The sequence below is a fragment of the Narcine bancroftii genome, chromosome 3 (assembly GCF_036971445.1).
Source record: "Narcine bancroftii isolate sNarBan1 chromosome 3, sNarBan1.hap1, whole genome shotgun sequence".
Taxonomy (NCBI): domain Eukaryota; kingdom Metazoa; phylum Chordata; class Chondrichthyes; order Torpediniformes; family Narcinidae; genus Narcine; species Narcine bancroftii.
In genome coordinates this window covers 39,091,883-39,108,761 of record NC_091471.1, presented here as the reverse complement: position 1 = coordinate 39,108,761, position 16,879 = coordinate 39,091,883, and the positions used below count along the sequence as shown (strand labels likewise).

Genomic DNA, 16,879 nt, shown 5'->3' with positions numbered 1-16,879 from the left:
TTATAGCAATACATTTTCTAGCTATTCGCAAAGTAATTTGAACAAATTTTACTTGATACATATTCAATTTTAATTTAGGTTTAATCCCTCTATTAAGGAGTATAACTGAGACTAGAAAGTGTGTCATGAATGGTAAAGTCCTAGGGATTATTCAGGAAAAGAGGGACTTGGGTGTACACATCCAAAATCCTTGAAAGTAGGTAGATAATGTGGTTATGAGGGTATATGGTACAGTGACCTCCATTTGTTGGAAGCATCGAATAAAAGAGCAAGGAGGTTGGAGTTGTGTGAAGGTGGGAGGATGTGCCCCAAAGAGCTCCAATTAAAAAGCTTCAAAACAGGGAAAATTGGCCCAAATAAAAAGTTTTAACTTGCCATGCTGAGGCAATATGGTTAAGAAGAGCAGGAACCAGGCAACAGGAGCGGGACCAGCCAGAAATGCTGGAAACGGGTTCCTGCGCTAATAGCGAGACCTAGTGGAGAAGGCATGATGGCGAAGCCTGCAACGTTGGGTTTGCCTGACAAAGTTATTTTGACAGCGGTACAGTTGCTGGTGACCCCGATCGGCAGTCTGGAACAACAATTGGACAACAGGTTGAATGAAGTATCCAAAGGCCTGCTCAATCTACAAGCTTCAATTGGGACCCTGATGAATCGAGTTGGAACTCTAGAAGACAAGATGGAGGACGTCCAGGACAGGCAAGAAAAACTGGAGAACACAGCTGACGCATGGGTCACTGAGAAAAAGCAACTGATAGATAAGTTGGAATACTTAGAAAATTATAATTGGTGTAAAAATATTAGACTATTTGGCCTGAAAAAGGGGGAGGAGGGAAGGACCTGGTCGAGTTCTTCCAGCAAAGGTGTTGAGGGAACGATTCAGAGGTCCTCTAACCATAGAAAGGGCCCATTGGACATTCGGTCCCTGCTCTACCCCAAATCAATGACTGAGACCGGTTCTGATATGGTTCATCAGTAACAGAGACTGGGAAACAGTGGTAAGGGGAGCAATGACCAGGTCAAGGGATACAGGAGACCCAGTGGAATTCTTAGGGAGAAGACTGATGTTCTTTCCAGACCTAAACTCTGCGCTGCTAAAACAAGCAAAAGAGTTCATCCAGGCCAAGAAAATATTGAGAGACAAAAAAAGTTTAATATACAATGTTGTTTATGGTTACTTTAAAAGTTGTGCTGCCTGGAGGGGAAAGGAAGCATTTTAAGGATCCACGGGACGCTATGCGATGTGCACGGGAGCTACCAGACAATGTTTAGGCCACAAAACACAGGCTAAGTAACCACAAGACAGTGGGGGCTCACTACAGTTTTACAATTATTGACTTACAAAGACATTTGAAATGATTATGGACATAAATGGACAAAGTAACCAGGGTTTGACAAAGTTCTGTAACTGGTTGGGGGGAATGGGGAAATGTATTTCTTGTTTCAATAATTTTTAAGTAGGAAAAATAATGGGAGCTCGAGGCAGAAGAAACTGGGCAAGGCTGCAATGTAGATCGAGCAAAAAAAGATGGCACATGAAAAGACTTGCAATTAGAAGGGAAATGGCTCAGAAGAGGAGCAACGCCAAAACAGAAGATGGGACTACTTAGAGTGTTTTCTGTGCTAACTTTGATATATAGGGTTTTTTTTAAGGTTCATTTCATTCTATCTAGTTTGGTTTGTGGGGAGGGGGGGATATGCTATGCATTTGTTTATCTTCAATCTTTTTTCTTTATTTCTGGCTGTTGTGGACATCGTGTGGAGAGGCCACAAATGACGGAAAGGCACAAGGAGAGCATCACTCATGACTATTAAACGAGAGTGCTGTGAAGGTGAACTGATAAGATATAGAAACACAAATGAATAAGGCTATCAAATTTATCAGTATTAACTTGATAGACATATACACTTGAATGGCCTGAACAGCCCCATAAAAAGGGAGAGGGTCCTGGCTCATCTTTTTAAAAGTGGATACTAGTATTTTTACAGGAAATGCATTTGATGATAAAGGAACATGATAAACTTAAAAGGAACAGGTCTTCTCCTTTGGTTCCAAAACTAGGGGGGTAGCTATTTTAATACACACAAAAGAGTCCTGATGGTGGTGAGCGGCCAGGTTACAGACCCATCGAGGAGAAGTGTAATGGTGCACTGCCAACTATATTCAGAACCATGGATACTACTAAACTTATATACGCCAAACTTTGATGATGAACAGTTTATGAAAAATGCCTTCCTGAGGGTGGCAGAGGGAAGGCAGAATACATTGATGGGTGGAGACCTGAACTTTTCCCTGGACCCTATACTTGATAAGACAAAAACACTGGTAAGGCCCAAAGTGGCAAAAATAACTCTGGCCTTCATGAAAGAATTAATTGATAGACATATAGAAACAGGCCAGGGACTATTCCTTTTATTCAAAACCTCATGATTCCCATACTAGAATTGACTAATTTTTTAATGTCTGCCCGGTTGGAGAACAGAGTCCTTGAATTGGAATACTTAGCAAGACTAGTATCAGATCACTCAACGTTAGCAATGCCTGAAAAGCAGGCAAATGCGTATAGATGGTGTTTTAATGCTACTTCTGCTTTGTAAGAGGCCAGATTGTCCTGTTCTGTGAAACAAACTGCCCCTCAACAGATAACAAATTTTTAGTATGGGATACACTGAAGGCCTACCTAAGAGGGCAGATAATTTCATTAACCAGTAGTATAAAAAGTAAACACCTAAGGGAGCTAGAGACACTGGAACAGGAGATCACAAAATTAGAAAAAGAATACTGAAATTCAGGATCAAATGAAAAATATCGGGAATTGGAAAACAAGAAACTTAAATATAATACTCTGCAAACATACAGAGTGGAAAAAAGGCAAAGATATTATGAACTAGGTGAAAAAACACAAAATATTGCATGGCAACTGAGAGCAGAGGAAATTAATGTGATTCAGTCCAGGCTGGACTTGATAACTCACAACCCAAATGAAAATAATGATACTTTTAAAACTTATTATGAAAAATTATATAAATCTGAGGCGCAGAGATATTGATAAAATTTAAAAGTTTTTGGCAAGGAGTGAGCTGTCAAGACTAGTCGAAGAAGACTAGATAAAATTAAATGCCCCACTCTCTAAGGAGGAAATTGAACAGGCTCTGGGAACCTTACAAACAAATAAGTCTCTAGGAGAGGACAGTTTCCCCCACTCGAGTCCTAGAAATAATTTAAAGACTTACTAATACCACTATTAATGGGGGTAGTGAACTAGGTGGCGGAGTCAAGAACTCTCCTAGAGTCTCAACAGCCATTGTTATGGTGATAGCAAAAAAAATGGGGACCCAACAAAGCCATCCTCGTACAGACCCATATCACTACTAAATACAGACTACAAAATAATGGCCATGGCACTGGCCAACAGGTTGGGTCAATATCTTGCTAAACTGATAAACCCAGGCCAAGTGGGTGTTGTCAGGAAAAGGCACTCCGCCAATAATTTAAATAGATTGTTCAGCATTATTCAATTGGGACAAACAAAGCAAGATCCAAGAATAGTAGTCTCACTAAATGCAGAAAAGGCCTTTGATCGGCTAGAATGGCCCTTTTCAAAGTTCTGGGAAAATTCAGAATAGGACAAGCATTTATCAACTGAGTAAAAATGTTGTACGACAACCCACAGGCAAAAGTCAATACAAACGGGGCAACATCACCAACATTTCCCCTTAGTAGATCCAATAGGCAGGGATTCCCCTGTCACCAGGGCTGTTTGTCCTAGCAATTGAACCATTGGCAGAGACTATTAGAAAAGATCCATTAATAAATATGAGCACAAAATAAATTTAATGGCAGATGATGTACTGTTGTACTTGACGGACCTGGCTGGGCCCTTGGCAAAGCTCACCACTCTAGAGGATTATGGCACAATATTAGGCTATAAGGCCAATATAGAGAAAAAATTAATTATGAAGAGCACCAAAAAATTAGCAACTTCAGTTGACAGACAGGAGACATAAAGTACTTAAGAATAAATAATGATAACAATATGGAAAACCTATATAAACATAACTACCCCCTATGTTTGAGAAGATTGAGGAAGATCTGATGAGGTGGAGAGACCTGCCCATTACTCTAATGGAGAGGGTCAACGGCACAAAGATGAAGGTGATACCAAGTCTTCAAAACCTCTTTCAATCGTTGCCAATTCCACTCCAGCAATTTAAAAAAAAATGCTCTATGGCAACATCTTCTTTTCTTTGGCTTGGCTTCGCGGATGAAGATTTATGGAGGGGGTAAGAGTCCACGTCAGCTGCAGGCTCGATTGTGGCTGACAAGTCCGATGCGGGACAGGCAGACACGGTTGCAGCGGTTGCAGGGGAAAATTGGTTGGTTGGGGTTGGGTGTTGGGTTTTTCCTCCTTTGCCTTTTGTCAGTGAGGTGGGCTCTGCGGTCTTCTTCAAAGGAGGTTGCTGCCCGCCGAACTGTGAGGCGCCAAGATGCACGGTTTGAGGCGATATCAGCCCACTGGCGGTGGTCAATGTGGCAAGCACCAAGAGATTTCTTTAGGCAGTCCTTGTACCTCTTCTTTGGTGCACCTCTGTCACGGTGGCCAGTGGAGAGCTCGCCATATAACACGATCTTGGGAAGGCGATGGTCCTCCATTCTGGAGACGTGACCCACCCAGCGCAGCTGGATCTTCAGCAGCGTGGACTCGATGCTGTCGGCCTCTGCCATCTCATTCAGAGCCAGCTCTTCAGCGCTTGACGTCCTGTTTTGCGGAAACTGCCAAAATATTTGGCCTGGAAGTCAGCCTGAAGAAAACTGAGGTCCTCCATCAGCCAGCTCCCCACCATGACTACCAGCCCCCCCCCCCCCACATCTCCATCGGGCACACAAAACTCAAAACGGTCAACCAGTTTACCTATCTCGGCTGCACCATTTCATCAGATGCAAGGATTGACAACGAGATAGACAACATACTCGCCAAGGCAAATAGCACCTTTGGAAGACTACACAAAAGAGTCTGGAAAAACAACCAACTGATAAACCTCACAAAGATAAGCGTATACAGAGCCGTTGTCATACCCACACTCCTGTTCGGCTCTGAATCATGGGTCCTCTACCGGCATCACCTACGGCCACATAAGGAAATTTATTTGGAATGGGAAAGTACCCAGAACAGCCTTAAAATAAATTGACATGGGACTACAGGCTTGGAGGGTTAAAATTGCCTGTATTAAAGAAATATCTAGCAGCCCAGTCGAGGTTCCTCACATCCTTCTTTGAAGAGAGGGAGACACCTGCCTGGGTGCAAATGGGATTACATGCAATGGGGGAGGAGATGGTGAAGGATTTCATATACAAATGGGGCCCTAAATCAATAGCAAACAAAAAACAAACAAAACAATCCTGTACTGAAACACCAAATTAAAATTTGGTCTGAAATTATTGAAAGTATGGGGGAAAAAATGGAATTTTTACCTAATGCACCATTGACTCAAAATGATTTGATGCCCATGAACAAAGGTGACAAAATTTTGGAGATTTGGTACTTATAGAGGATCCAATATATTAAGGACTGCTATGAAGGGAGATAACTAATGTCCTTCGAACAGCTAAGGGGCAAATACAATTTGTCCTAGGGGACATTTCACTGTTTCCTCCAATTAAAATCATTCCTGAGAAACAGGTGGGGCCCTGCAATGACCCCACCTGCGCCTAGTGAAGTTGAAGGGCTGCTTCGACAAAGAAATCTGCTTAAATTTATATCAAGAATGTACTTGGTACTCCAAGCTGAAAGCCCAAAACAAGAGCTACGTGGATCAAAAGAAAGATGGGAGTCGGACCTGGGATATCACAAACCCAGCAAAGCGTCACAACAATCATTAATTCTAGATATAGAATGGTTCCGTATAATCTTTTGCACTGTCTCTACCTCACACCCCCAAAAATTCAAAAAACAAAACCAGAGGTGCCAGAAACATGCTTCAGATGTGGAGTGGAGCAAGGAACATCCCTTTAGGTGACCTGGTCCTGCATAAAGTTAGCCCCATTCTGGCAAGATTTGGCTAACATACTAACCAAAATAATGAAGGTGACCTTCCTGCTGCCAATGTTATATCTACTGGGGATTCTTATGGATAAAGGCTACAAATTAACCAAATTCCAAATTCAATTTGCATTTATATCCCTGGCCACATCAAAAAAATGCATAGCGATGACCTGGAAATCCAGGTCTCATCAGCAAATGGGCTACTGAGATGCACAACTGTATTCCCATGGAAAAAAAAATCATCTATAACCTTAGAAACTGACACAGCACCTTCGTTGGAATGTGGCAACCATATCGGGAATATATGGGAGTACGGCTGTAGCCACTCCCCAGCAAAACGGTTTACAAAGAACTGCTAACAGATAGATTAAGAAAAATGCCTATACAAGGGGATGGCCCCATGGACACATTATGGGAAATGGTGATGCCACATTCAACCTTCGCTTCTTTGTCTTTTCTGACTTTTTTTTGGTTTGTATCACGTCTTTTATTTTTCTCCAATTTCTCTTTTTTTCCCCATTTGGGCAGCCCTATCTCTTTCTTCTGCTATGGAAATACTCCACTCAGCCTGCCTGCTGTTCAAAATGATCATGACTGATCTGTGCCAAATATCCAGTTTTCAATCTTTCAAACAGTTTCCTAGTGTAGAGAATACTGGAGACCCACTACCCTTCTAGGGCAGCATGGTTTTTGCAACAATATAACAGTAACAGTGGCCCAGATTCAAATCCAGTGCTATCAATAAGGAATTTCTACGTTTTCTCCTGTCTGCATGGGTTTCCTCTCACCTTTCAAAATGAAAGGGGGTTGTCAATTAATTGGGATATTTGGACGGCTAGGGCTGGAAGGGCCTGTTATCCCATATGTCTAAATTTAAAATAGAAGCACTTCCTACACTTAAATCTTACTCCCTTTGAGATTCTCCCACTAGAAGAAACATTTTGATATCTACCTTGTATACTTATTTAAAACTTCAAAAGATCACAGCTTCGTTCTTTTGAACTCCAAAGAATATATATCATATATATAACATCCGCCAAACTTTTCTTGTCTGCAATCATTTTTCTTTCAATAATGATTAGCCCCCTCCTATTTTATAACATGATCTGAAAATGCAAAATTAACTTCTGTTTGTACACCAAAGACCACTAGATCTATTTAACTCCCCATCTTTTTGCTGTTTTTGTATTGTTAGCTTGTATGACACCTGCCCTAATTTCAGGTTGTTTGGCATCAATGTCGAACACACCCTGTGAAACACCTTGAGATATTTTTCCGGATTAAAAGATATTGAATTAATGGATGGAATTGAAACACGAAAGTGCTCCACTATGAAGTATATTCAAGGGATGCCTACCCTGAAGAAGTTCTGCTCTTTTCGAAGATAGTTCTATGAGAGTCTCTCACTGCTCCCCATCTGCACTTCCTGGTGCTCTTAAGCTCTACGGCCATGTAAACACTCAGACTTGCTTCAACACCCACATGTCCTTCCTGGCTACCACCCTCGCCTCTATGCGCAGATACCAGTGGACGCTTGCTCTCCTGCTACCATAGCTCTGTACTTCACTTGCCACGACTTGTCACTGACCTCCCATACATTTCATCCTCTGCTGAATCCATGCCTTCGACTACCAGTTCTACATTCACCTGTATCAAGGATCAGAAGCTTGCCTCCCTGGAGATTGCGACCTCTATGACCTCCAACATGGTCTCCATGCTGGTCCTAGTGGCATACAGGGCCGAGCCACTAATGCAAATTCTCATCCTGGCCCTGGCAGCCTGCAGGATCAAACTGCCTACATGAACTCACTCTGGCTCACGCGGCCCACAGGACCGAGTGTCTGTTGCGAACTCTGGTTCCTCCCCCTCTCCCCCTCCCCCTCTAACTTCCACAACCCTCCCTGCCTTTCCTTGGATCCTTCGTACCCTCCACCTACTGACACCTACCCAACAACCTCCATCCTAATGATCCCCACTCCAACCCCTGCCTAGTCTTTGCCAACCCCTGATGTTCCCCTCTTGGAGATGGAGTGCTCTGTCCTTAGTAGAAGCCTCACCTTTGGCCAGAGTTCAATGAATTCCATGCATGCCCTGGTGCCATACTCTTCCATTGGCTCCATCTCCATTCCTACTTCAAAACCAGGATGCTCCACCCACTACTACAGACTCCTCCCACTTTAAACTTTCTTCTTTCCGGCCTTCTGCCTGCTCTGGGACTTTATATTTCCAACTGCCACTGAGACATCAACTATCTTCCCTCACCCATTCCAATCCCAACCACTCAGAACATTGTCTCCACACCTAGCCCAACCTCACCATCAAACATGCAGACAAGGGTGATGCTGTCATCATCTGGGACACTGACCTCTATCTGGTTAAAGCCAGAGAACAACTCTTACTGCTTCAACAGGTCCTCACCAAAAGCCATCAAACCACTGTCTTGTGCACTATCTGAACCCATCACTTCCAGTCATCTCCCTTGCACAGCCTCTAATTTTGTTTCTCAACTCCACACTGCCCTGTTCTACCTCCTGCCCAAGATCCACAAACCCATTTGTCCTGGCAGATGCATTGTATCTGCGTGTACCTGCCCTTCTGAACTGGTATCTGCTTACCTTGACTCCATTTTGTCTCCCAGATCCAGTTCCTCCCCACCTATCTCTGTGATACTTTACATGCCCTCCATCACTTCAACAACTTCCATTTCCTTGAACACGACCACTTCATCTTTACCCTGGACATCCAATTACTATGCACCTCCATCCCAAAGGCCTTAAAGCCCTTCATTTATTTCTCAACAACAATTTGTACCCACCAGCACCACCACTCTCCTCTGCCTGGCAGATTTTGTCCTTCCCCTCAATGACTCATCCCACTTTCTCCAGGTCAAAGGGTTAGTGGAGGGTAGGTGCATGGTTCCCAGCTAATATTTTTTGTTGGCTAATTGGAACAGTCCATGTTGCAAGCCTACACAGGTAAGGCCCCTCAACTCTTCCTCTGTTACATCAATGACTAATGTTGCCTCATGCACCCAAGATTAACTCATCGACTTTACCAAATTTACTGCCAACTTCCACCCGACCTCAAATTCACTTGGTCCATCTCTAGCAACACTGTCCCCTTTCTTGTTCTCTCTGTCTCCATCTCAGGAGACAAACTATTGACAGTCATCTTCTACAAACTCACCAACTCCCACAGCTACCTCGACTACATCTCTTCATACCCTATCCCCTTTAAGGGTTCCATTTCTTTCTCTCAATTCCTCCGTCTCCGTCACATCTGCACCCAGGATGAGGACTTCCCTGCCAGATCATCAGAGATGTCCTCCTTCTTCAAACAATGTAGCTTCCCCTCTACCACCATTAACTCAGCCCCCACCCGCATATCCTCCATTAACATCTGCCCTGGCCCCCTCCACCCCAACACACAGGATTCCTCTTATCCTCACTTAACCACCCTACTAGCCCTCTCATCTAATGGATCTTCTGCCATTTCTACCACCTACCATATGATCCCACCATCAGACTCCTCTTACCTGCTCATCCCCTCTTTGCCTTCTGAAGGGACTGCTCCCTCAGTGACTATCTCATTCACTCCTCTCTTCCCACCAATCACCCGCTTAGCAGCTATTCCTGTGTCCTCAGGAGTTGCTTCACTTCTGCCCACACCTCCTCCCTTACCACCATTCGGGGCCCCAAACTCCAAGCGAAGTAACAAGTCACTTGTGAATCTGTAAGGGTCATCTGCTGCATCTGATGCTCCCATCATGGTCCCTTCTACATCAGAGAGACTGGATGCAGACTGGGAGATTGCTTCATTTAGCACCTTGGCTCAGTACACCGCAATAGCGGGGATCTCCCAGTGGCCACTCATTTAAATTTCCAGCCGCATTCCCTTATTGACATGTCTGTCCATGGTCCTGTGCACTGCCAGACTGATACCAAATGTAAATTTGAGGAACAATCTTTCTATTCCGTCAGGACACCCTCCAACCGGATGGCATTAACATCGACTTCTCCGGCATTCCCCTTCCCTCCCCACCCCCTATCTTTTCCTATGTCTCCTTTCCTCAAACTCTCTCCCTCTCTCTCTCTCTCTCTCTCTCTCTCCTCCTTTTTCCTTCTGTCTCCTTTACCCCAGCTCCGCATTCACAGAGCCAGCCCTCCCCCTCCCACAATCAATTCTCATCTTTCCTCTCTCCTGGCCTCCAATTAATATCCAATTAACACCTTTAATCTGTTGGTCTGTAGTCCTCTCCCTGTCTTTTAATTCAGGCGCCTGCCTGCTTTTAACTCACACCTTGAAGAAGGGCTCAGGCCTGAAACATTGGTTATATATATTTGCCTCCTTTGGATGTAGTAAGGCCTCTGAGTTCCTCCAACATTTCTGTGTTTTTACTTAAATTAATGGATACTGTGCCCCTCTATCCTGTTGGCCTTCACATTCAATGCCATTTCCAGCATTCTGTGGTAACATCACCAAATACAACTTCCACCAATATGGTGATGTAGCATAATACTCCTGGTCTATTTTTGTCATCCTTCATGCTTAATTCCAATTGCATGCCCCCTTCCCATTGCAAATGCAAGCTGTTCAATATTGTCCTGCCTCCTCTCTTCTTACATTGTAGGTTCCAAAATACTCATTCCAGAAGAAACAGCAGTTAATGTTTACGGCACTCAAGTTATTTAAATGTATTTTACTTCCATGGAACATCTTTGAATCTAGATGTTTCATTCTAGCTTTTAAACATCCCTCCTTAATTCCTCACCCCATACCCATGCCTTTGCTTCCACACTGCTCCAGTGAAGTTCAAAGCAACCCTGGGGTATAATATCTAGTTATGTTAAGGCATATTAAAGCATTTTTGAGTCTATAATACTGAGTTCAATAATTCACGTTGATTCTGTGGTTCCTTTCAGCATCCCCTTTACATCTATCTTTGGTTTCATGTTCCATGACCATCGTTTTTTAGCTTTCACCACATAGCAAAGCAGCGTAGAAATGGGCCCTTCAGAGCAGTTCATCTGTGTTCTTATGGACCATGGACTGACCTTTTGGATTGTGGACTGTAACAGCTACTACGGTAGAGCTACTGAAATAATACAAAAAACACACACCAGACTGAAGACTGGTTTATTCAGGGTTTGAGATGCAGGCAATGAGAATGACCATCCGCAAGCATCTCATTCATTAGGTCCGATGGATTCCTTTCACCCAGGTCTTCCATATTCAAAAGCTGCATGCCGCATTCATGTCTTGTCAATTCCAGTGTATTCAGGAGAACCTGGTGTACTGGTTTTCCACCGGGGGATTGGCAATAAATTCGCTCACTCGAGATGCGGTAGTGGCATCCAATGCAACTACAACATGCCATAACCTTGTGTCCTCTGCCGTTATGCCCCGAAGACGAAACTGGGTTTCAATCTGAATAGGCCAAACCCGAGGTTGATGGGTTCAGGAAGGAGGTAAGTGAAATCCAACTGCATTAACTGCCACCGTGGCGGCAGCTTCCATTCCTGCTGCAGCTGTGTCCATTATGACTGTAGACTCAAGCTTCGGCTGAATCTTGCAGTCGGGGTCACCAATCGTAGTGGCTACTACGGTAAAGATACTAAAGAAATACAAACACATGCCAGACTAATCAACTGAAGACTGATTTATTCAGGGTTTACAGGCTTCTTTTATATACTTCATGTCCCGGGGTCCACGGGACAAGGCGGGACACGTCACTATGAGCTTGCTGCTGATCTACGGGACCGGCAGATTTAAATTTAGCCTTGTAAGTGTCCCATGCCTTCCGGTGGGAGACTCAATAGCTCAACATGCCGTTCCTCGGCACTTGGTATCTCTTGCGTGCAGTGAGTATGCAGCGTCCGTATTATGGTTCCGCACGATTGCAGAACCGCGTTGGTGACAGTTAGCGTGGCCACGCTGTGCACCCACTTGGCCCGCTACAAGGCCGCTACAAAGGCTGGATTTCTGCTAAGAACTCTATGTAATTTGTGATAGAGCTGAGTTCTGACTCACCAATGCTTGGAACTTTCGAGAACAAAGGGAGAATTCAGCTTGAAGCAGGAAACGGCAGTTGGAATGGGAGTAGAAGGCTCTTTTGTTATCAGTTAAAGAACTGAACTTGGACATTGAACTTTGAGTTTGTATTCTGTGGACTGTATTTTTTGGATTGACTTACTTGACTAACTGATCTGAGGTTTAGGAGTTTTTTCCTTTTTGAATATTGGGTACAGACTATAATCTGGGTTTTTCCACATACACACTGTTTATAAACATATGATATCTGTATATTTGCTATAGATATTTATAGTGGGGTTAATTGTATGAAGACATTATATTGCTCATTGTGTATACAATCACACAATTAAGACTCAGAGACGTGAAGCTTTCTCATTCTATTAGACTAACCTGGCTACTGACACACAGGGTTATATATATTTGGAAAGGTGACATCATGATGTGGGTATCATGATGTCCTGCAGAGGGCGATCTTACACCCAACACTCTTCCACCCTGTGGAGTGAATGCTGACTGGGCCCCTTCGAACTAATAAAATTATATCGGGCCCAGGACTACAAGTGAGAATTAGAATACATCTCGTGAGTAATTATAATTATAAAGGGGAAAGTATTTAATAATAATCAGGGCACTTAGTCCTGAAAGCATTCAGGTATTCTTCTTTCTCTTTTGGACCACCTTGGCGTGGTTTGCTGTGCCGGTCTTTGCTCGGAACACGTAGATAGTTGGGTCGCGGTCAAGTCTTTGGCGACTACCTGCCTTCGCTGCCCTCCTGGCTGCATGTCTCAGTTACTGGACTCCTCAATGGATTCATCAGCTCCGCAACTGTCTCTGCCCCCCCCCCCACCCCACGACCATTCAGCCCGAGGGTTGGGATGGTCGGGGAAGGCCACGGCAGGTCTGGTTCCACATTCTCCAGTTCATGAGGCAGTTCATGGATCTTAGTGTTAGTCAATGTTCGTAATTGGTCAATGTGTCGCTTCCACAATCGGTCCCCCACTAGAACAGAGTATGAATAGGGGCTCAATTTTTGTAAGAGTACTCTTACCACCCACGGGTCTTTATATTGTCTATAATCTTGTACTGACAAAAGACAAAGGAGGAAAAACCCAACTCCCAACCCCAACCAACAAATTTTCCCCTGCAACCGCTGCAACCGTGTCTGCCTGTCCCGCATCGGACTTGTCAGCCACAAACGAGCCTGCAGCTGACGTGGACATTTACCCCTCCATAAATCTTCGTCCGCCAAGCCAAGCCAAAGAAGAATCTTGTACCAGAACTCTCTCGCCAACTTGCAATGTTCCAGATGAGGTTTGTGGCGATGCTGTTTTTTGTAATTGGAGACCCAGATCTGAATGAACTGTGGACAGCCTGGTCCGCAAGTTGTGGCCAACCATTAGTTCTGCAGGGGTGCATTTTGTGGTAGAATGTGACATGTTTCTGTCTCCCAATAGGAAATCTGCAATTTTGTGTGCCCAAGAAGCATTTAGAAGTTTCATGGTTTTCATTGCTTTTTGAATGTTTGTACAAAACGTTTTGCCTCCCATTAGTACTTGGGTGATAGGGTGCAGACAAAGTATGTCTGATATTGTTGTCGCACATAAATTTAAAAAAATGTTCTGATGTAAATTGAGGCCCATTGTCTGTAACTAATTCATAAGACAATCCGTAAGTGGCAAAGATAGCTCGAGGACAGTCAATCGTGGGATCTGCTTTGGTGTTTTTCAGCTGTGAAACTATTGGCCATTTGGAGTGTTCATCCACAGCTATTAGGAAAGTCTCACCCATGAATGGTCCAGCGAAGTCTGCATGAATCTGTTGCCAAGTTTTGGATGGCCATTTCCATGGGATAGCTTCGGCTTGCAGCATTTTTGGCTACATTGATGACATACTTTGCCTTCTCTTACTGTTGTTTCAATGTCTCTGTCTATGGAGGGCCACTAGACATGCATCTGGGCCAGTGCCTTCATTCATACCATTCTTGGATAGTTGTGGTGGAGGTCTGATAACATGGTAGTTTGCCACTTGACTGGAATAATTGTATAGGTACCGCATAGTAAACATCCTTCTTCGACTGATAATTCATGGCGGCGTGTGTGGTAAGGCTTTAGATTTTCTGGAATGACTTCAGATTTGGGCCACCCATTAAGGGTGAAGTATAGGATCTTGCTTAATGTTGCCTCTTTTCGAGTTTCTTTTCTGAACATCTGGGCTGTAATGGGCAGTTGTTGAAGTTGTTTTTGGTTGACGGCTGCTTCCTCTGCCGTCCATTTAATAATTTCTTCTTGTTGTTCTGTCTCGGGTAGCGGCATATGTGATAAGGCATCTGCATGGCTGTTGAATGTTCCTGGTTTATGTTTTATATCATAGTTATATGCCGCTAGTAGCATGGCCCATCTTTGAATTCTGGCTGCAGTTAATACTGGTATACCTTTGTATGGCCCCAGGATTAAACTAAGAGGCTTGTTGTCTGTGATCAGGATGAATTTTCTTCCATAAAGATATTGGTGGAATTTTTTTACACCAAAAATTATTGCCAATCCTTCTTTTTCTTGTTGGACGTAATTGCGTTCTCTTGTGGTTAATGTTCGCGAAACATACGCGACTGGTTGCTCACCTTTTTCTGTGATTTGTGATAGTACCGCTCCAAGTGAAGCATCTATGGCTAATGTAACTTCTTTAAGGTCGAAGTGGATCAGCACCTTATTTGTTGACATTAGTATTTCCTTTAGTTGATCGACTGTGTTTATAGTTTCTGTGTTTCAATACCAGGTTTGATCTTTCTTGAGTAATTGATTCAGCGGGCTGCATAGTGTAGACATATTAGGGATATGTTTTGGGTAGTGATTAACAAGTCCTAGGAAGGACTGTAATTCTGATTTGTTGGTTGGGTACGGGGCCTTGCAAACGGCTTCTGTTCCCACTGGATTCATTCGCACCCCCTTGTTGTTGATTGTAGACACAAGATAAAATACTGAGGAGCGAATGAAGACACATTTGTCCTTTCGTAATCGTATATTAGCTTGTTGTAGTCTGGTTAAAATCTTTTCAAGGTTTTGTAAGTGTTCACTGTCATTTCGGCCCATGATGATGTCATCGAGGTAACATCCAACTGAGAGTCCGTATAGTAATTTGTCCATCGTTGCTTGAAAAATCCCAGGTGCTGCTGATATTCCGTAAGGCCCGTGTACAGGTGAATAGTCCCAGATGGGGATTGATTGTCACATATTCCCTTGATTTTTTTGGTCCAATTCTATCTGTTGATATGCTTGTGACAAATCTAGTTTTGTGAATTTTTGCCCTTCGTTTAGTGCTTGGAACAATTCTTCTGCCTCGGGCATTGGGTGTTTGATAGTGATTTTGTAATTGCTGCAAATGCGAATTTCACTGTTTGATTTTCATATGGGTACGATGGGCTATCCAATCACTGTATTGTATTGGGTCTAATATGCCGTCATGTTTTAGTCTTTTTAATTCAGTCTCAATTTTTCCTTTCATAGCAAATGGGACTGTTCTGGCTTTGAAGAATTTTGGTTCTGCATTATCTTTTAATTGCAGTTTGGCTTGAACACCTTTGATTTTCCCCAATTCTTGTTGGAAAACTACTGCATGATTGTTGAGGATTTGGTCAAGTTCTGGCTGGGAGGTGTCTGTGTGGTTTACATTTAATATTGAACTGATTTCCAGCCAGTCTAGGGGAATGTGTTGTAGCCAGTTTCTTCCGAAAAGTGCTGCTGGGTATCTACGATGTAGAGAGAGAGAGTGTTTTTGGTTGGTGTTGGGATGTATTGTACTTGGACTGTATATTTTCCAAACATTTTGATTCTGTCTCCTGTACTGGATCTTAAAGTTATTTCAGTTGTATTTAACCGGGAGGCATGGTAGCAAGCGTTCCTTTACATGTAACGGCATTAGGGACACCTCTGCCCCTGTGTCTAACTCCATCTTCAGGGGGATTCCCTTTATTTTTAGCTGTATAAAGATTGCTGGGGGGCGTGGCAAGATGGCATAGAGTCTAGACGTGTAATCTCGACCTCTCTGGCCAGACTTTTAAGTACCTGTTTTTTAACTCTTTGCTTTCAAGTTTAAACTCTTTAAATTTTAGCTTAAAGTATTGAGGATCTATTATGGCCATTAATGATAAAAAGATTAAACCTCAAATGCAGAAGAAGTTACATTTTTGAAGTGCTGAAGATTTGGGGCCTAAACAACTTGTTACAGCTTCAGGTTTAATTTCTTCAGTGTCTAAACCACAAAGACTGCCTGTGGGAGCTGAAAAAAAAATGTCTACTACTCACCAAGTGAAGGATGGCGCTGGAATTACCCATTCTCTGGAAGAAGGTGCGTGTTCCCAAGAAGTGGATCCCGATTCTGGAAGCCTTTCGATTTTAATGGAGGGAGCACACAGGAAGACGGCTCCATTGTTTGAAATGCATTAGGAAGCATTTCAACCTGAAGATATCGCTTTCCTCTGTGATTTTGCGCAAAAACAACGAGCTGCGTGGGGAGACCTGCATCGACCCCCTGAGGAAGTCGGGGTGCTGTCGCTGGGAGTCCAGACCCGCAGTAAAACCTCTAAAATGCCTTTTGTTGAGTTGCAGCAGGAGCTGCAGTTACCTGGTTCTGCCACTACGTCAGAGAAAGCAGGGCTGAGCTTTTCTGAGTTACAATATATGCAGTTAAATGCTGTCATTCAACCTTTAATGAATGAGATGGCTCAAATGAATGCTAGTATAAGTTCAGGAATGAATACAGTTAAAGCACGTGTGGAAGCATCTTGTGAAGATTTAAAAAAATTTCAG

The 16,879-nt window shown here is 43.4% G+C and overlaps 1 protein-coding gene and 1 long non-coding RNA gene across 2 annotated transcripts in view; one reads left to right on the top strand and one right to left on the bottom strand.

Annotated features, from left to right (window-relative positions):
* Nucleotides 1-16,879, top strand: part of dym (dymeclin) — a 523,412-nt gene that overhangs the window by 24,514 nt on the left and 482,019 nt on the right. The gene's annotated exons all lie outside the window — the stretch shown is intronic.
* The window catches only part of LOC138757098 (uncharacterized), a 52,969-nt gene that overhangs the window by 5,958 nt on the left and 30,132 nt on the right, over nt 1-16,879 (bottom strand). The gene's annotated exons all lie outside the window — the stretch shown is intronic.